The following is a 22,505-nucleotide window of genomic DNA, read 5'->3' as shown; positions in this document are numbered from 1 at the left end:
TCGGAGTCAGTATAATGTGTCTGAGTGGGGTAATCATGCTTCACTGCGGCATGGTATCTCAGTGGGCTAGCACTATGAAACCAGCTTAAGTCTGGGCTAGTACAAGCAGCCGCACATACACATACACACGCATGCACGTCGTCATATGAGCGAAATATTCTCAAGCACGACGTTAAACCCAATTTCACCTCATCACCACACATTCCCGCGAATAGAACTATTTAGATGATGTATAGAATGTAGCAGCCAGTGGGTCTTCCAGATGTCCCTGTTCGTAATGTCATTTTCTTTACTTTTAGCGAATAAGAGTAAGCGTATGATTTTATGACCGCTTCAATGCGCATATATACATCACTGCCCCACTTCCTCCGCTTGACCACAAACATGGCTGATTTCAACACAACAGACGTAATGGGAATATTGATAATGAAACATTTATTAAAACTTTGTTTCGAAAATACAGTTAAATGAAATTTTTTCTACATTACTAGAGAATTTCCCTATCATGTTAGCTTCTATTATAAGACTAGTTTCAATCATCAGTTTGATTGGCATTTAGAAGTTGGTGACTAATAAGAAAGTAAGATTGTTTATGTTTACTTCTTTTATTATATATGGTGCGACGTTTCGGTATGGATTCTTATACCGTTGTCAAGCAAGAGTTACTTTCTTATTAGTTTCAATCACAATGTGTCGGCCCAACAGACAATGTTTCACTTATCAGAAAGATTTGTAAAATTACATCCCCATTTTACAAAGATACAGCAAAATGGCATTAAGGCACGTCAGCAAACTCACACGAGGAATATGTGAACTGACTTCACGGTGAAAGAATTACCTACAGACAGGGAAAGGGTGATGCTGCACTGACCGTTTGGTTTTACGCCGCTTTTAGCAATATTCCAGCAATATCACGGCGGGGGACACCAGAAATGGGCTTCACACATTGTACCCATTTGGGGAATCGAACCCAGGTCTTCGGCGCACCGAGCGAACACTTTATCCACTAGGTTACCCCACCGCCCGTCAAGCTTTTGAACAAGAGTGCAATGTGTTGAGGTCCTTTCGGTGGTAGTCTTGAGCTGCAGATGGCCTTGCAGCCTTAAGATAGTGGGCTTCCTCCTGGAAGGTCTCGAAGCTCTACTATAACTACGGGGGTGGTGTGGTAGCCTAGTGTTTAAGTGTTCCTCGTCATGCCGAAGATCCGGGTTCGATTCCCCACATGGGTACTGTGTGTGAAGCCCATTTCTGGTGTCCCCCGACGTGATATTGCTGGAATGTTGCTAAACGCGACGTGAAACCATACTCACTCACTCATTGTACACATTCCCTCGGACCGCCTCCGTGGTGTAGTGGTTAGAGCGTCCGCCCGGAGAGCGAAAGGTCGCGGGTTCGATCCCCGACCGCGTCATACCAAAAGACGTTGAAATATGGTACTTGTTGGTCCCTGCCTGGCGCTCGACATTAATACAACAGGGTACAACAAGGACTGGCCGGCTCGGAGTCAGTATAATGTGTCTGAATGGGGTAATCATGCTTCACTGCGGCATGGTATCTCAGTGGGCTAGCACTATAAAACCAGCTTAAGTCTGGGCTAGTACAAGCAGCCGCACATACACATACACACGCATGCACGTCGTCATATGAGCGAAATATTCTCAAGCACAACGTTAAACCCAATTTCACCTCACCACCACACATTCCCACGAATAGAACCATTTTAATAGATGATGTATAGAATGTAGCAGCCAGTGGGTCTTACAGATGTCCCTGTCCGTAATGTCATTGTCTTTACTTTTAGCAAATAAGAGTATGCGTATGATTTTATGACCGCTTCAATGCGCATGTATACATCACTGCCCCACTTCCTCCGCTTGACCACAAACATGGCTGATTTCAACACAACAGACGTAATGGGAATATTGATAATGAAACATTTATTAAAACTTTGTTTCGAAAATACAGTTAAATGATTTTTTTTCTACATTACTAGAGAACTTCCCTATCATGTAAGCTTCTATTATAAGACTAGTTTCAATCATCAGTTTGATTGGCATTTAGAAGTTGGTGACTAATGAGAAAGTAAGATTGTTTATGTTTACTTCTTTTATTATATATGATGCGACGTTTCGGTATGGATTCTTATACCGTTGTCAAGCAAGAGTTACTTTCTTATTAGTTTCAATCACAATGTGTCGGCCCAACAATAAACAGACAATGTTTCACTTATCAGAAAGATTTGTAAAATTACATCCCCATTTTACAAAGATACAGCAAAATGGCATTAAGGCACGTCAGCAAACTCACACGAGGAATATGTGAACTGACTTCAAGGTGAAAGAATTACCTCCAGACAGGGAAAGGGTGAAACATATTAACCTATCTGTGTGGTACTGAACATAACTGATCTAAGACAATTCCCGGGGACTGGTAGTTCCTCTTGCTATTGTTTTTGTCCCCTGGATACCGTAGTGATATCCTAGATATCTGGTTCGCAATATATGCTGCACCGACCGTAAACTCAATAAGTGAGTGAGTATGGTTTTTCGCCGCTTTTAGCAATATTCCAGGAATATGACAGCGGGGGACACCAGAAATGGGCTTCACACATTGTACCCATATGTGGAATCGAACCCGGGCTTCGGCGTGACGATCGGACCCCTTAACCACCAGGCTACCCCACCGCCCCTTAAACGCAATAGATGTAAATCGGCCTACTCTTATATTGATCAGCAAAGATTATATATAGTTGCCTCTGGAACATTATTGAAATAGATTTGTCATCTTTGTGACATTTAACAATTCCCTTTATGCATTACAGTCGTTTTCCAAATTAGATACAACATATGTCTATCTAACTTATTGTTAAACCAATTCCAAACATTTTGAGGTATAACTCCATCTCCCAGTGATTAGAAATGTTAGGACTGAACGAAAACGAACCATCAGTTGACATTAATTATTACATAACATGCTTAAATATCAAGTACAAAGCACAGAATTGGATCCAAATCAACCTGTTATTTTTTATCATCCACGCATCAGAAAAGTAAGTGAGTGAGTGAGTTTAGTGTTACGCCGCACTCAGCAATATTCCAGCTATATGGCGGCGATCTGTAAATAATCGAGTGTGGACCAGACAATCCAGTGGTCAACAGCATGAGCATCGACCTGCGCAAGTGGGAGCCGATGACGTGTGTCAACCAAGCCAGCGAGCCTGACCACCCGATCCCGTTAGTCGCCTCTTAAGACAAGCATGGGTTACTGAAGGTTCATTCTAACCCGGACCTTCACCATCCTCGATTATCTCCAGGGTATACGTTACGATCACTCTCCACTATACCCTGGATGCATCCACGGCTTGGCCCGATGATGTTATTACCTCCCTTGGCTGGCTTTTTATCCAAGCAGGTGTCTACGCTGGGAAGTTGAGCGAACCAATCACAACTCACTTTCGCTTCTTAAATTATCTAGCCGTTTAAACTTGGCAACACAATTGATGCAGAGGTACTCTGAAAGAGGTAGAAGGTGTTCTTTTGTATATTTTTTGAAAGTTTCAGATCTGTCAATTTGTCTGTATTATTTCCTCAAAAATCTGAGTGGCACTGCGTACAAACCTTCGCGACTACGACCGCTATCACTGTTGACACTGGTAAACTCGGATGTAACGGCGGCTTATCTGATTGGCTACTGCGAGAATGCGGAGACAGCACAGGGAGGTAATATAATTATGGGGCCAAGCCGTGGATGCATCCAGGGTATAGTGGAGAGTGATCGTAACGTATACCCTGGAGATCATCGAGGATGGACCTTCACGGGTCCATTAGAAATAAACAAATGCTTGAACTGCTGGGATACTTCCCGAATGACGGCATCTCATGGGCATTCGCTGTTTCTTTTGTCTGCTTGATTAGTTTGAAGGCATTAATCAACACGAGTCCTTTGATATGCTTGTATGCGCATATACATTGTCGCAAAGCACACGTCAGCTATCAACCAGTCTCAAGGCAGCAGCTATCAACCAGTCTCAAGGCAGCTAATGCGTACTGGATGGCACTGCTAGACAGCCAGGTTGAAGCCGTAGACGAGTGAAGCTTTCATTTCAATTTACTGTTAAGAATGCCCAATTACCATTTAGAAAGTGGTCAGTTGTAACATATGTTATATCTGGGTTTAAACTTTCTTAGTTAAGTATAGATTCTAGTACTTTTGTTGGGTTGAGTCCCATCCGGGATTCGAACCCACACCCTCAGAGTCAGGCACCTAATCGCCAGCACACAAAGTCCGACGCCTAACCCGCTCAGCCACCACGGATTCCCCAAAATGGCTTTCTTGATTGGAATGTCGTACTGTTATACCAGATGCATTTAATTACGTCATGTAAGATTCGAGCATGCTGAGTAACGAATATTTCGAGAAGCACAATACCATTTGCAAGAAGTTGAACGGGAACAACTACATCGGTGTATGAAATAAGCCCAAACCCCTGGGGGGAACATCAGGGCTGGGAATTCAAAATGCTACCAGTCCAAAATGGATTTAACCAGACCAGACACCAAGATATGACTCAGATGTATATAACATCTCAATTTATTATCAGACCATCGGGCTAATTCTAGACCGTCCTTCTGAAATCTAACCCGTCTCGGGCGGTCGGACGGGCCTTATTTCATACACTGACTACATGCGATATCGGTTTTGGGTTGCGGAATATGATCTCTTTCCCCGTTTGGGGGTAACGGGTACGTTTCTGTATTCTGACTTTGTTTAGGGTACATTTCTGTATACAAAAAACGCACCTGGGGTACATATCCGTAGCCCCTATGCCGACAACGGCCCCATCAGCCTCATTAATTGCCTTGAACTTGACGTCAGTCATAGTACCGCGTGTTAATGTAAGGTGGGAAGAAAGCTCAATGTGATGCAGTTAAAGGCCCAGGGCCCTTATTCTCGAAACGTTCGTAGCCCTAAGAATTCTTAACTTTGATCGTAGCCAATGTGTTAAGGATGGGCTTAAGAAGTTCGTAGGACTTAAGAAGTTTCGAGAATAGCTAGCCTGGTTCAGACCAATACACGCATGAGGTGTGGCCATGATGCTTTGTCAAAGCTGCCTTTCGATGCAAAGTAAAGCAATTTTCATGTACGTTCCATGAAATATAATAAAATTAACTAACCGGTTCATGATGATATTAGGTCATAGTAAAAAGAAGTATGCTATGAAGACTCACGGCACAAATTATGAATGCAGACAGTCTACAAAACATACATTTTGAAAATATATTTTCTATTATTGATGATGTTCTGACTATATGTCTTCCTCAAATGAACAAGGGAAGTTATATCTATTGATCTACTGTCAACTGAACTAAAACAACCCAATACACAATTAATCCCAACGTCAGGGAGAAATATTTTTTCAAAGAGATCAGAGTTGTTTCCGTAACAATAAGCATGGTGAAAAGGCTCTAAGGGGTCGTACTAGTAGAATAACGATTAGTCCTACAGAGAAATCATTGGAAGCCTTGAAACCGTTTACCCAAAATGCTTGGCTGTGACGAGGAGAAGCAGTGGGCGTTGTCAGATTCATGAGTGAGTGAGTTTAGTTTTTCGCCTCTTTTAGCAATATTCCAGCGATATCACGGCGAGGGGACACCATAAATGGGCTTCACAAATTGTACCAATGTGGGAAATCGAACCATTTAACCACTAAGCTACCCCACCACCCCGTCAGATTCATGACTGGGACGAATGTGTCTGTGCAAACTATAGGAACACAATTATGTACGTGTACTATCACCTAAGAAATAATGTTCTGAATATTATCGGCACAGTAGCTTGGTGCATTAATTCAATTCAATTCAATGCATTATTGCAAGAAATGCCATAGGCCCTATGCAAAAGAGATACATATCAACGATGGCGTATATAATAAACTTCTAACCAATGCTTTTCTTAACAAAAGTGCACTGTAAATAAATAGGTATACTTTGTGATGTTTTGAAGGTTCTTTGTAAGAAAGTAAGGAAGACAATAATATAACATTGATGCGAGATAAAGACATTTGTGGTAGATAATTTTTCTTAGATCTTCATATACAGGACAAAAAACAACATATAACATCATCAATAATGTTACAAAATGGACACAATCTTTGGGTCTTTTAATAGAACAATATCTTCCCCAGTTAATTTCTAAACCATTAAGGCCTAATCTAAAACGTATAAAAGCACTGCGAAAATTTCTGTAGTTAAAGTTCACTAGATAGGACTCAGGCTCAAGCAACGACTTAAAATGACGATATGAATCATATCTATAATTTTCATTAATAGTTGAATGCCTTTCCTGTTTAAACATATCAATAGCCCGCATGTGAAACTGTCTAATAAGCATATTTACATTGCCTACTGTCTGTGATAACGAAATAACACTAAACCATATCTACATAGTAAGGTGCGAATATCGGATGCCAAATTATCCTACCAAGATTATTAATATGTGCAAGCATACTGAAGGCATTTTAGGTAAAATATGCTCAGGCATATTAATTAATCTACAACAATATCCTAAACATCGACAGTAAGATGATATATACAAAGGAAATCTCTCACATTCACCATAAACCATACCACTTGGTATTGACAAACCAGCATTTAGAAACTTTTTACACGCAAGCAAATGATTTTTTTAAGCTGCGGCATAATTTGAATCATTTATGACATGCCTTTATCTTTAAAAAAACGTTGATCTTTAAAAAACAACAACATTTCTCTCGAGGCGACAAAGTACCAACTTTAAGGAATACAGCTATGTTTGTTTGATCAAGATTCATATTCAGCTTCCATTTGTCTCTGTAAACGCTGAAAGTATATCTAGTTGAATTTGAAGACCAATTACAGAACTGGACATAAGAATCATATCATTAGCAAATAGTAACATGACAAGTTTGATTAGATCAGGAGAAAGTTGCATGCCATGTTTAGCAGACTTCATGCTAAATAAATATAATTCGTTAATGTAAAACCTGTGCGAGCTTTAAAATCTCCACAAAGTAATACATGTGGTGAAGTGAAATCGGCACAATGATCCAATATAAAAGTGTCAAGTTTATCAATGAGGCAACCTGAGTTATTATTTCTGTTTCAAGATGTACAACCTACTCGCGGAACGTACATATACACAACAACATGACATCATTACTAGTTTATCTGAATGCAGCTTTAGGAAATTATGAACATGTCAAATTGTCTAATTGTATGTGTAGTTGAAAGCACTGATTCACAATTTCTTGTCTCAAACAAACACACATACCACCAGAACATGTACCTGCCTGATAAAGATAGTTTCAATCCTGGCAGAAAATATATTTGATATCCGGGTAGCCAGTTTAAGTTCCGAAATCAGTGATAAACACACTGAAACTCCATTAAACACACAATATTAAATGACTTGAGATAAGCTATATAAGGTCAAGGTCATCAGACGTTCTATACAAGCCACAAATGCTCGATAATAATACTGACATTTCATTATTACCGGTGTGCGAGTAGTTTCCATCCTGTGAGAAAAGATCCCATGCCTGGCCGGCCTGCTATATCCTATTATGAATGTCACTACTCCTCGTCTGTTGATTCTATCTCTCCTTCTTCCTACGTCACGGGGTTGTTCCTAATTACAGGGTCTAGTCATCAGCTTACCGTTCTCATATCGATCCAGACATTTTCAAAAGGGTGTGTGTGTTCGGGGTCGCCATTGCAAAACATCGACTTAAATGTGGTCTCTGTGTGTGTGTGTGTGTGTGTGTGTGTGTGTGTGTGTGTGTGTGTGTGTGTGTGTGTGTGTGTGTGTGTGTGTGTGTGTGTGTGTGTGTGTGTGTGTGTGTGTGTGTGTGTGTGTGTGTGTGTGTGTGTGTGTGTGTAACCCCTGAACCTCCCTCTGGATCCGCCACTGGTTCTTAAAAACCCCGATACATCCTTGGCTTTAATATCCTTATGTTGTTCACTTTGTCTGACAGTTAAATCACTGGACACGCCATAACCTTTGCTATAGTGTTGCTTGTGATTTCAGAACCTGAATGTTGTCGTCAGAGAGGCGTAGTTTAGCGATGAGCCGTCTCAACTTAGAAATGTCAGCAAGTTGTGAGTCGAGTCGATGTGACGTGATCAGCAACCCAGGTCTTAGTCTTTACATTTTCGTTCAAAATGTTAAGTACCTTAAATTTACAATTACTGTGCGACTCCCCTGCATCCTCTGCAACGTTGTATAGAATAATGTTGTCACGTCTGCTTCTAGTTTGTCGATCTCGTTGTCGAACTGGGATATTTCTGTTCTGCGTTTTCCATCTGGACGGAGATCAAGAAGGCGTCCTCGTACATTATGTCCTGATTGTGACGCACATTTTCCAGATCACTATGGAGGTTTGACAACTTTGATTCGAGATCTGTAAACCTTGTACTCAAATCACGGACTTTCCTCGAGAGTGAGCTCATTTGACTTCCAAGCTCATGCTTCACGTTCTGTACAGCTCCTACAATATGGAGTCCCTAACTTCGTCTAGGGTCACCGGTCCAGGGTTCATTTCCACGTTGTCAGCATACAGCATCATATGTCATATAACCCGAGCCGGCACCGGATTACGACAAGCACCGGGCGTACGTTGAGATTAAACAAACCCATCTGTGCAATCAGTTTGACAAACCATGACGTTAGTGACATATACTAGTTCATAAACATGATTTTAGGTAATTATGAGTGAAGATCGATATTTTCAAATGAGGCCATAATAGCATAATTAAATCCAATGTGCAGTGTAAACAGCATTGCACACCAAACAAATCGGAATGCACATCTGTACCAACGGCAGTAGGTCAATACTCGCCAAGTTTGTAAAGTGTTACTTGCTGGGCGCCTTTGGGTTGAGTGATTAGTTCAGTTCTTGCTCTGTATAAACCATCCTTGATAATCTCCAGGGTATACGTTCCGATAAATCTCCACCAGTACCCTGGATGCATCTACCGCTCGGCCCGATAATTTTATTACCTTCCTTATCCAGGGTCAGCCTTCTCACAGTAGCCAATCAGATAAACTGTTACAGCCGAGCTTGCCAGTGTCAACAAGGTTCCACTACACTAAATCAGAATCACATGCTTCCTGAGCGAGCACCTTATGTAAACAACTGAAGAGACAGAGACATGTGACAGCTGTGATTGGATGAAATAGTGTAAGCTGTTTATGTTTTTCAAAAGCACATCCGTCAAGTAATTACAACTGACCACAGTTTTAAGTATTTAGTGCAGTCACTTTTATCACCATGACTTATGCTTATTGTGTGTCCAGATATTTTCCAGTAGGTGACATTTGGTGCGAAACTGGGGTTGATGTGTTCCGCTTCCTGTGCTCGGAAAATTAGCAGGATAAGTTAGCCGGAATTTGTGTTTTTATTGTAGTTTAAAAGCCAGACTGTACCAATGTGTACATGGAATGGCTGTTGACAGCCTGGGTGATTGTAAAAAAATATATAACGTTACTATAGCAGTCTATGGGAAAACATTTGGTGTTGTGTAACCACAAATATAGCGGCCGCAGACGCGAAGATTTGCTAGCTGTGCGACTCAGATTGAGAGAATATACCATACAGGCAAACTGACAGGTTTGCAACAAAAAATATATGCAAGAACTTCTTCTACCCCTTTCAGAAAAACTTTGCAAATATGTTGCCAATTTTAATAGGTTAGATAAAAGAACCGAAAGTGAATTACGATAGAACCCCTGTGATTGGTACGCTCAACTTCCCAGCTTAGACACCTGATTGGATAAAAAGGCAGCAAAGGGAGGTAATCATACAGCACTGGACGGAACACATTTTAACACATATCATTTCCATAGTAGAGCCATTGTGGGTCCGAGGAGACTGTGTCTACTGATCTTGGTCGAGTGATGATTTCACAATCCCAAGCTACAGCCTTGTAGTTCACCCCAACGCAATCCTCAGTCGTGACACATTGTTGAACACACGATATCTTCGAGTCGGCGGAAACCAGGGCCATGTTCGCTGAATTCAGACGTTTGCCCGGTGTTAATGGTCTTACTGTTTTTCTGCAGGGACTAGTTCCTGAAACATCCAGGCATTTTCATTTTCGTAATTATTATTTGATGTTGGTGAGTGAATATGGTTTCACGCCGCTTTTAGCAACATCTGGAACACCAGAAATTGGCTACACACAATCTACCCATGTGTAGAATCGAACACAGTCTTCTGCGTGACAAGCGGGCGCTTTAACCAATAGAATACGACACCACCCCGTTTAATATTGGTAGTTTTATGGCATTGAACGTTTCGGTTTATTGAAATAGCTTTTGATAATAAAAACATCGATAAAAGTTTCAATGTCTTAAATGTCGATGCACATTTTTGGTTATTTTCTCACACTTTGTATTTTTTAGAAAACTAGACTAAAAAGATGTAATTGACCTCACCCGATTGTTTTCCGTGTGCTTCGACTTCACACAATGTCAGGATATCGTTATATTTCGAAATCGTAGGCTTCCAAATCCGAACAAACCTCCCTAAGATTTCTGTCTCACATTTCAGGGTTTCAGTCAAACCAAACACACCAGAATAGGTTTTGCAGACATTGGCAACTGACTTTGAACAGCGTGACGGGTTTTGTTTGTAAACCTCTATAACAAAGTCATAAGGACGGTGACCTGAAATGACAAACCATCATCTATTGTATACCGAACATGAGTTATTCCAACTCGAAAAACATGCTCTGGCATCGTAATGCAACTCATTTAGTTTAGCAAAACCGGCGTTGATCAACTATAAATGCAAACGATCAACGCCAGAGAAAAATGGTGTTGAAAATATTATTAATGAATCAATTATATGATTATGAAATTATGAAAATGGCGTGAACTACCAATTGAAAAAGGGATTCTTGGCTTGTAACATAAGAATTATATGCTGGCTTTAAATCTGAAAACAAAAACCATATTTTAAAAGTAGCAGGACATTAACTCTACTGCAACATAAATGTTTAATTCTGTCAGTATAGCAAGAGTATATTGTCTGCAAGAACGTACTAGGGTACTGTAATTTTCGTAGGAAACAAATCTGTGTCGTCAACATCTGGCCCGACAGATTCACAGCTCCAGTTTAGATCAATAGTCACCATCAGTGATGATCTATATTCTAAAATAACGTATGGAATTGAGTATCCCTATTTTGTTACGAGTATATGTATTCAAGAGACCTTGCATCAGACTACACTAGGCAATAGCCACAATACACCCTCGCAACTGTCGTAAGCAGTGGAGGACAACCACCATTTGAGGTGTGAATGGTCAACCAAGAAGTCTGACCCTGACCGAAAATCGTCATGGCGCCAATAACCTGGTTCATTCAAAGAACTGCTGGTAGTTTTGGGTCCATTGATCGTGTACCTTGAGTTGGTCGTGACTGGAATATCACTAAAATAAAGGCGGCAAACTCCTTCCCACCGATCCGGGAAGAATTGGTCTTCAGCAGCCCATGCTTGTCGTAAGAGGCAACTAACTGGATCGGGTGGTCAGGCTCGCTGACCCGGTTGACACATGTCATCATGTCCCAATTGCGTAAATCGATGCTCACGCTGTTGATCACTGGTTTGTCTCGTCCAGACTCGATTATTTACATATTTCTGAATGCGGCGTAACACAACAACCTAACCCCAACTTCCCACATCTACCAGATATCTCTCCATAACGCAAAGTCGGAAAATATTTATTCAAACTTACGGTAATCGCTTCTGTTGTAAATGGTAACGTTATGAACTTCATATTGACCAAGAAGATCCACAACGAACCATGGGGATAGGTCATGATACTCAGTGCCAGTACAGCCGCCCCAGCGTGTCGCACGGTTACCGTCAACAGCATTGTCGCCAATGGTTGATTCGTCCCTATTGATGACAGTGCTCATCCAAGTTGGTTTGTTCAACGCAAGGTTAGATACACAGGATACATACACTGAAAAGAAATATAAATCTACAATAAACGAAAATGTATAGTTATTACGAACTCGACCGAACCACTAATTAATTTGTTTTAACCGTTGTTCGTTGGACGAATTTCAACTAAAATTATTAGTAAGTGCCATGTACTCTAATACAGTTCGTCATATACGTCGGGTCGTTATAAGCGTGTTCTTTGTAAACATAGTTCACTGTATATGTATAGGGAATGAATTGTAGCTCATTCCGTATTCTTGGTTTCTCTTCATCGTCAACATTTATACACTACTGCGACTCACAGTTCGGAACTCCACCACATTTTAAGCATTCGAAACCCACGCCATCATCATTAAGCAACGGCCTTATATGAAGCAATACATGTTCCATGCCAAATGTACTCCTATCGTAACGCATCCCAATTGTGTAGGTCGTGACCCGGGAAGAAACCCATGCTTGTCATTGACTGCATCAGACGTTGAACTTGACGGTGACGTATGCAATCCATTCTTGATTTTGGGCTTGTTCCAATTTTGCACTGGCGCATCTCTCTGGATTATTCTATGACCCATAATGTCACAAATATGCTCTATGGGAATGAGATCTGGACTCTTGACGGAACAGGTAGAGTTGCTTCCGTCCTTTGACATAATAAATCACCAACGGCACGTGTATGATGTGACCTAGGATGGTCATCGAAATGTGGTACAACAACCCTCTCTAAGATGTCAGAGATATATATCGTTGTCCATGTATATTTTGTCTGATATTCACAAGGTCAAGTTTACAATATTGTGAGAGGCACCCCACACCATCAATGTGATATGTGCTCCAATATATTCCGTTCTGTATATGCAGTGTTTCTACTGTGCCAAACACAAGCTTGGCAATCAGTCAGGAACAATAGAAATCGACTTCCGTACGACCACTGGACCCTTCCATGTGATCTCAAATTCTATACTGACGTCGAGCTTGACGCAAGGCTAGTTGTGCAGCATTTTGCCCTCTTGATAGGAATATCAGAATATGGTGGCGGACATAAACATTTAGCTCTCGACGATTTCTGAAAATGCGATGGTGCGTGTATGTTACAGTGGGACAATAGATGAACTGTGAGTTGCATGAAGGATCTCAGTATCTATGAATAAGAAGAGACGACGGGAAAACGTTGTAAGAAGCCATCAAAGTGACAACTCCGGGGATAGAGTGTCGTAAACAGTGACAGCTCCGTAAACACACACACACAACTGGAGAATAACAACAAAACAAGTGAGCATTAAAGTCATGCCAGAACTATATTGTATGAAAATATGAACTTTGATAATCAACAGCACCATGTACCCCCAAACCATTCACTGGGACCCCCCGGGACTATTTCGCCTGGGTACACAGCTGCCTCACAACCGCCGCACAACTTGCACGCTTTGACCCACATACAAACAGCTACCCCCAGCATGGGTCAGCTGAGTACATTTATGATGAGGGTAGAAATGCAACTGTCAGGAATAAATCAAAGCCTGGAAACAATGGTAGGATCTGACTATTCCAAGTTAAATTTACTCGGACTCCAAATGCATGAAAACTTTAAATCTACCAGTGATCAATAACGTACGCTTCAAGACAATATTGACAACAACTGTTTTAATGTTGGAATCGCATCGGATAAGATAAGACGACTGAAAGATATTGTTCTAGATTTACAATATCGCTCTATGAGGGACAACCTGCTCATTGTGGGTGTGGGAGAGGAGAGGCGGAAGAAGAAGAAAGAGGATGGTACAGATGGCGAAGAGGACGTGGAGGATGATACGGAAGAAGTTGTCAGAAATCCCTTCAAAGAAAAGCTGCAGATAGCGGAAGGAATAGTTCAGAGCAAGACTTTTGGTAGGGTTCACAGGGTTAACAACTTCAGAAATAGACAGCCGCGTACTATAGTGGTTAACTTTAAAAAACCATAGAGACAGGGATCTTCTTAAGAAATGCGCAAACAAGCTGAAAGGATCACGGATCTATATAAATGAACAGTACCCGCCCGAAATCAATGAACAGAGACGACAACTTTTACAATTTATGAAGTCTAAGAGAGCTGAGGGAAGACGATGTAACCTGGTGTACAATAGACTGTACATCGACGGACAGCTGTACAAGCCCCCTGTGTAGGGACACGAAGAGGGTGGAACTGCAATGGACTGACACAAACTAAGAAAGAATCAGATAATTTCTGTATACAAGAAGTAAAATTGAACTGAACAATTTTAAAGCAGTACCGTTTCATAGTGCATAGAAGAAGAATTCTAAACAGAATAGTGGTGGAATGATTGTGTATGTTAAGGCCTGCTTATCAATTATTAGAAATGATCTTAATACAATAATCTGGTTAAAATTGGATAAGAAACAATTTGGTTTAAGTAGGGATTTGGTTGTTTGTGCTGTGTATATTTGGCCTGATTCGTACAACAGATTTATAGACGATGCTGATTATGTACCTGACGTACCGCTAGCTAGAGCCACCATGGATATATCTACAAACATGTTTGGAAGTCAGCTAATTGATTTGTGTAAAAACACCGGTCTGGGGATAGGAAATGACGTTTCAAACAACATTCAACAGGACAGTTTTGATCTTCTAACAAGTTTTACTCCACTGGAGTTTAATGAATTCAGCGACCAAGCACCGCTCTCTATAGCAATAGCCTGCAAACAGAGTTCCTTTTCACCGAGTGTTGAGAGACAGTCCGATGTATATTATAAATGGGAAGACAAGTATACATATTCTTACAGAGAAAGTCTACGGGGCAGGATGGATGAACTTAGTGAGTATATTGAGAACCGTACAGGTGATAGTATTAGTGAAACTGTGGGAAGTGTTACCGATATTTTAGTGCAAACAGCAAGACCATACACTGAGAAGACGTTTACCAAAACTGTGAATAAGATGGTATATTTAGGGGAAAGGAATATTACATCTTAATGGTTTGATAAGGAGTGTGAAGTGCATAAACTGCAATATTGGGATGCATTAAAAATATTTAATAGAAATATGATAGATGCGAACAGGATCGATCTATGTGAGAAGAAGAAAACATACAAGCGAATATGCAGACGAAAAAGGCGACAGTTTACAAGGAATCACTGAGGCACAAGCGGCCCAGGGAATTATGGAAATACTTTAAATCACATAGAAGTATGAGTTAAACGGACATTTCTTGTAATGACTTCATGAATTATTTTTAAAATATTGCTGGTTCTTTTAGTTCCCCATCACGTGACGATGTTGATAACGTGGTGAACTCAAGTATGACCAAAGATAATGAGGCTCTGTATGATGAACTGCAATTTGACATCACCACTAAAGAAGTGCGTCAAACAATTAGAAAACTTAAAAATAACAAATCGTCTGGACTAGACCAAGTTATGAATGAATATTTCAAATGTACATGGGAACTGATGATTAATGACGTTACTAAACTGTTTAATGTAATCTACTCATTGGTATATATCCAAAGACCTGGACCGATGGAGTTATCATTCCTCTACATAAAAACGGAGACGCTCATTTAACATCCAACTATCGCGGCATCACAATTAATAGTGGCTTTGCAAAAGTGTTTTCATCTGTATTGAATAACAGACTTATGTTATGGGTTGATGAAAATAACGTCATCTCAGATGCCCAGTTTGGATTCAAACATGGTTATTCTACCGTGGATGCATTATTTGTACTCCAAGGACTTGTCAGCAGCTATCTATAAGAAAATGCACGCCTTTATTGTTGTTTTGTTGACCTTTCAAAAGCGTTTGATATTGTCTACAGAGATGGCCTGTTGTGTAAATTACATAACTTGGGAATACGTGGTAAAATGTGGACTATTATAAATGCCATGTATGCCGAGGTTAAAGCTTGCGTTAGATATAAAAGTAATATCTCTGACTACTTCCATGTTACTGTTGGTATAAAACAGGGCGAGGTCATGTCTCCCATATTATTTTCCTTGTTCATGGAAGATCTCGAAATGAAGCTCCAAGAAAACGTCGATAGTGGACTTTGGATTGAATATGTCAACCTGTTCCTTATATTGTTTGCTGATAACATGAACTTGCTTGCTGAATCTCCGAGTGGACTTCAACATTCTCTGGATAGTTTGTATGAATATTGTAGTGACTGGGGCCTACAAGTTAATATTATAAAGACAAAAGTGATGGTTTTCCGCAAAAGACGAAAATTAAAACAGGATGAGCATTGGTATTTTAATACTATGCCGCTTGAGGTTGTAGATGAATTTAATTACTTAGGTAATATGATTACATACACAGGTAATTTCAAATTTGCTAAAATATTGTAAGCTGGTAAAGGTACAAAAGCTATGAATGTTCTGCTTCATAACATTTGAAATGGTCACTTTTCTGCTAAAACATGTTGTGGTCTGTTTGATTCTTTGGTTACATCTACTATGCACTATGGTTGTGAAGTCTGGGGTTTGCAAAACGCAATTGAAATTGAACGTGTACATTTAAAGTTTGGCAAAAACAGCCTTTAAGTTCATCACAATGTTACTAATATGGCTGTATATGGTGAACAAGGTCGTTTTCCTTTGTATATTAATAGATATTTAAGGGTTGTGAAATACTGGTTCAAACTGCAAAGTACATCAAATTGTCTCCTTAAATTAACCTATGAATTGTTGTTATCACAGTGTAATAATGGCGTCAAAAACTGGGTGTTCCATGTTAAAAATGTCTTATTTATATATGTTTTTAGATATGTATAGTGTGACCCAGGATGTGTTGACGCTAGTACGTTTTGTTGTCTTTTTAAGCAACGCTTAATTGATTGTTTTATTAAAAAAATGGCATCATGACATTACTTCAAGTAGTAAATTATGTTTATACAGTAATATTAAATGTGAATTTGGATATGAATTATACTTAGACGTTTTGCATCCAAACACTGTTAGGTATTTAACTATGTTACGAATTTCGTGTCATAAATTAAAAATTGAAACTGGGCGTTATGAAATATTGATAGGGAGAAAAGATATTGTATCTGCTGAAAAGAAAATGATGTAAGTGTAATTGAATATGAACACCATTTCGTTTTAAATGGCCCAAAACATACAGTACATCGAAAACAGCTGATTAAACCTTATGTTTGGGAAAAAAACAAAAATGTTGAAACTTTTGGAATTATTAACAAACCCATCTAAAGATAGTATTGTAAAATTATGTAAATACATAAAGTTATGCATGTAAGTACCAAATGTTTTGTCCAGCCTCCATTTGTAATGTAAAATATTATGTATATTTCAATGGAAACCATATGCTATCATGTATACAGTGTAAAATGATGACGAGGGGCATATAGCCCAAGTCTTTACTGAATAAACAATCGAATCGAATCGATAGCAATGGACGTAATGATCGGTCGACTGGGACTATACTAGGCCGATTTTAAGCGATTTCGGACCGTTTAGTTGGGCATAAGTCGACGGGGAAGATACACTGTTTTTTACTTGCCACCTGACCTATACAGATGAATGTTCAGATTCTGATGTAAATTCTGATGAAGGATGTACACTCCCTAGGTGTTGCCAGTCTTGGTCGATCTAAACGTTGACGGCCCTGAACGGCGTTAGCTTGCTGATGTTTAGCCAATCGGCTGACAGGTCGATGGGTGACAACGAACATCTTTTTCAGTAACCCCCAGTAGCATGTCAGCGTTTCGCACACCGATAGGTAGCCATCTTTGAGCGGTACTTTTGCAATTGAGAAGGAGCTATTTTTGCTTAGCAACAATGAAATCATTAATTCATGATTTTCCAGGTTATTGAAATGTAAGAACAATTTACTGAATCTTGATATTTGGTGAAAGGCATCTAAATTAAATGTGTGGATGACCCGAAGCAATTAAAAAATTATCATGCAAACAGACAAAATTATGACATGAATATACAAGACTATTTAGATATTAAAATCAAAGGCTTTGTGTGTCACATACTAGAGTAATCACAAACCTTGATTTGAAAGACAGTATAATTTATTTGCTAACACCTAAAATGATTCATACATGCCATCAATCATAAACGCATTCTCACAATCACCCATCACGCATTGTCTCTCCAATTGTTCACCAAAACACCCACACAATATCCCACCATTCACACGCACTACCATAAACACTCAAAACATTGCAGATATCTTTAAAAATCACAAAAACAGTTCATACATTGAGGATATGCAAAAAAGAAGCCCCCACCCTAAACAAAACAAAAAAAAACCCACAAAAAACCCCAAACAAACAAAAAGAAAACAACAAAAAAAGAAGAAAAAAAACCCCAAACAAAAAAACCCCTAAAAGAACAAAACAACAACAACAAAATAGCACTGTCCCCAGACACCTGAGGTGTCACACAGTCCAAACCTATTGGGTGGAAGGTCGGGTTCGATCCTTATTGATCTGTTAATGGCTGGCGTACATGAGGGGCATATCACTATCCCAAGACTCTTGAGATGTCACACAGTCCAAACCCATAGAGTGGCAGGTCAGGTTCGATCCTTATTGCTCGGTTCGGGATTGTCTTACACACGGGGCATATAATCTACCGTCGGCAACCAGTCGGCAATACAGGAGAAACATCCAACCTGACACGCACAAATAATTCCCATCTGGTTGCCAACTTTCACCATTCAAATCAGTTGTTATATACAAACAAAGCTATATCACACGACATGACTGACCCCTAGCTTAATTCCGAGATACATACAATGGTCTCTCATATTTCATACCACATACTTACAACAGACAATCGCTCACTGCTTTCAAAAGCTCAAAAACATAAAAAACACGCGTTGTACTAATTATGATCTTGACATTGTGATACGTTTTACCCATTGCAAACACAATCGACAAAATCCGAACCATAATCATTACTACTCATGCCATAAATCGCAGACAAATCTCATTGTTTTATTACCTTTCAAAATAATCTAATGTGAAAGGAAAATAACCGGATATTTCTCCACAAAACAAATACACCATAACTTTGAATGCAGAATTCAATTCAGAAAGTAATTTAAAGAAATGAAACGGCAGCTGACTTCAAATCTCCCTAAGGTATCACGTCAGATAGAGTGAGTGAGTGAGTTAAAATTTAAAGTCACATCGGCAATATTTCAACCATATCGTGACTAAAACAAGTTTTTAACTTAATCATAAATACATATAAATGACTAAAAACCTGTCAACGAAGGACATTAAAACCAATTAGAATATCACAGACACAAAAAATAAAACTAGTATCTATCTATCTATTTCACATTTGGACAGTACAATATTTAAAAAAGGGGCTATATATCGCCAGCAACCGAAGTTAGATCACTATACTAGGAACCAAGTCAGATAAAAGTTTCTGAAGAATGAAAGTGATCAGTTACTTTGAGCATTCATTACATACCATGTAAGGCATAATTCACGTATAGCCAAAACTAAGAGAAGTGGGCAAATCGATGTTACTTACCAACTAAATCGAGACAGCAAAAAAACAAACATTGGACTTGGGTTCTCATCGTTAAAAAGTGGCCCTTCCGTGCTGATCTATGTCGACAGTTATGCTTACTTGGTCCAGTGAAATCGGAGCCAGGATTTGTATGTGTGGTTTCCATGGTTGCCTCTTAGGACTATTCCAAATCATCGATCATTTCAATGTATCCTGTACGTCTTCAGTGATCAAACACAACTTTCTTATTATCCTTGTAATTGATGCTGTACGTCTCCAGTGATGACATACAATTTTGTTTCATAGTTGTGTGCAGAAAGCGTATATTTTGAGCAACCATGGCTGTTCTGTTCATTTTCCGATATACATCTAATAATAATGTTCAAACAACAGTTAGCTAAATTTATTATGGAGCTATTGTTAAAATCATCTGTGATCATGGCTGGAACCCGAGGTTCTGTCAGCAACCCATGAGAAATAGGTATAGCATAGGTGGACTTTATATAGATAATACAGTTAAGCTGTATTGTGGTATAGATGAGGGGGCCTATAAAATAAACAAATAGGGTGTAAAGAAGGGGGGGGGGGGGCAAAGAAGGCGAGTTTGCTTGGTAAGAAGATTGGGTGGGTGGCCGTGCCTGAGGGGAGAGGTGGGAGATTGTATGTGAGAGTGATTGAGACTGGATCGAAATGAAGTGATTGCTAGGGGCGCGGACGTCGGAGAAGACAATGTATGCTGTAGGGCTGGAGCTGGAGTTGTAGCCGTAGCCGGGGAAGGTGAAGGGGATCGAAATGGCTGTTTTGAGGTGCGGCGCGCAGACGTCGGAGAGGACATCCGCGCTATGGAATGTGAATTTGGATTTGGGATTAGAGAATGCACCCCTACTCTTATAATGAACCTGACTCACTGAGTCTTGATCGACTGTTGTTATAAGGATATGTAGTTGAGTAAAGACGATAAGTGCATCCACTGAGAAGTTAAAACAGGGTTAAAATAAATTTACAGGGATTAATGCATGCGATGATGAGATGTAGTTAATTTCTCACTGTGAAATACTAAGTTGTTCTAAGGATATGTAGTTGAGTAAAGAGGATTACTTTAGAAGTTCAAACAAGGTTATAATATAATGAACAAGCTAAATTGTAAAAGCAATGATGACATGTAGTTAATTTCTTACTGTAAAATACTCAGTTCTCTGCTACTAATAGGCTTTAAAACTTAACCCTTTAAAATGGAGCGTTCGCCAAGCACTGGCAGTCACAATGGCTAACCTGCTGAGTTCATCTTGTCTCAGAGAGGAGGAAGACACGTACTACATGATGGCCACAAGTGTCGACTGAATGTTGTGAAACAGGTCGCCACACACTGGAAGTGCGTCATAAATAAATGTAAAGGTAAATGCAGTACCAATGGCGACCACGTATCTTCGGTCGCAGAGCACAACCACCCTCCTCTGGTGAATGAAGAAGAGACCAGACTCCTCACCAGACTGCGACAACGTGTTCGCGATGAGATACAACCCATCCAACAAACAAACAGATAGACAAAATTTAAGCTTTTTATTGCTTATGTTTAGGTTCCTGGACAGAGACTTCAGATGGCCAGCAGTTCCTCGTGGTAGACGACGGTGATGACAACAGTGTACATGGTTGGAACATTTTATGTGTGCCCTAGTCTCTGGACCCAAGTGTATGTTTTGCACTGCCTTATACAGGAACAGATGTATCCAGTTGCCTTTTCCCTACTTTCCAGCAAACCCCGTGACACATATCTCAGACTGTTTACTCACTTAAAGGATATTGTTCTTACAACTGTCGGTGTCAATCTCTCCCCTTCTATAGTGCAAACAGACTAGGAAGCTGCTGCCACTGTTCCCAGATGCTGATATCCGTGGATGCTTTTTCCATTTTACACAAGCTGTTTGGAGACAAGTTTCAGAGAAAGGCCTAGTCAGATTTATGGAGACCAGACAGTATATACAGTTGTATACCAGCATTAGGGAGAACAGACAGTGTATACAGTTGTATACCAGCATTAGGGAGACTGGACAGTGTATACAGTTGTATACCAGCATTAGGGAGACAGGACCGTATATACAGTTGTATACCAGCATTAGGGAGACTGGACAGTGTATACAGTTGTATACCAGCATTAGGGAGACTGGACAGTGTATACAGTTGTATACCAGCATTAGGGAGACTGGACAGTATATACAGTTGTATACCAGCATTAGGGAGAACAGACAGTGTATACAGCTGTATACCAGCATTAGGGAGACCAGACAGTATATACAGTTGTATACCAGCATTAGGGAGACTGGACAGTATATACAGTTGTATACCAGCATTAGGGAGAACAGACAGTGTATACAGTTGTATACCAGCATTAGGGAGACCAGACAGTATATACAGTTGTATACCAGCATTACGGAGACCAGACAGGATATACAGTTGTATACCAGCATTAGGGAGACTGGACAGTGTATACAGTTGTATACCAGCATTAGGGAGACTGGACAGTGTATACAGTTGTATACCAGCATTAGGGAGACCAGACAGTATATACAGTTGTATACCAGCATTAGGGAGACTGGACAGTGTATACAGTTGTATACCAGCATTAGGGAGAACAGACAGTGTATACAGTTGTATACCAGCATTAGGGAGAACAGACAGTGTATACAGTTGTATACCAGCATTAGGGAGAACAGACAGTATATACAGTTGTATACCAGCATTAGGGAGAAAAGACAGTGTATACAGTTGTATACCAGCATTAGGGAGAACAGACAGTATATACAGTTGTATACCAGCATTAGGGAGAACAGACAGTGTATACAGTTGTATACCAGCATTAGGGAGAACAGACAGTGTATACAGTTGTATACCAGCATTAGGGAGAACAGACAGTGTATACAGTTGTATACCAGTGTATACCAGCATTAGGAGGAGAACAGACAGTGTATACAGCTGTATACCAGCATTAGGGAGACCAGACAGTATATACAGTTGTATACCAGCATTA

The sequence above is a fragment of the Haliotis rubra genome, unplaced genomic scaffold, assembly GCF_003918875.1.
Source record: "Haliotis rubra isolate DU_JTF1 unplaced genomic scaffold, ASM391887v1 Scf130, whole genome shotgun sequence".
In the NCBI taxonomy this organism is placed as follows: domain Eukaryota; kingdom Metazoa; phylum Mollusca; class Gastropoda; order Lepetellida; family Haliotidae; genus Haliotis; species Haliotis rubra.
This window is presented reverse-complemented; position numbering follows the sequence as displayed.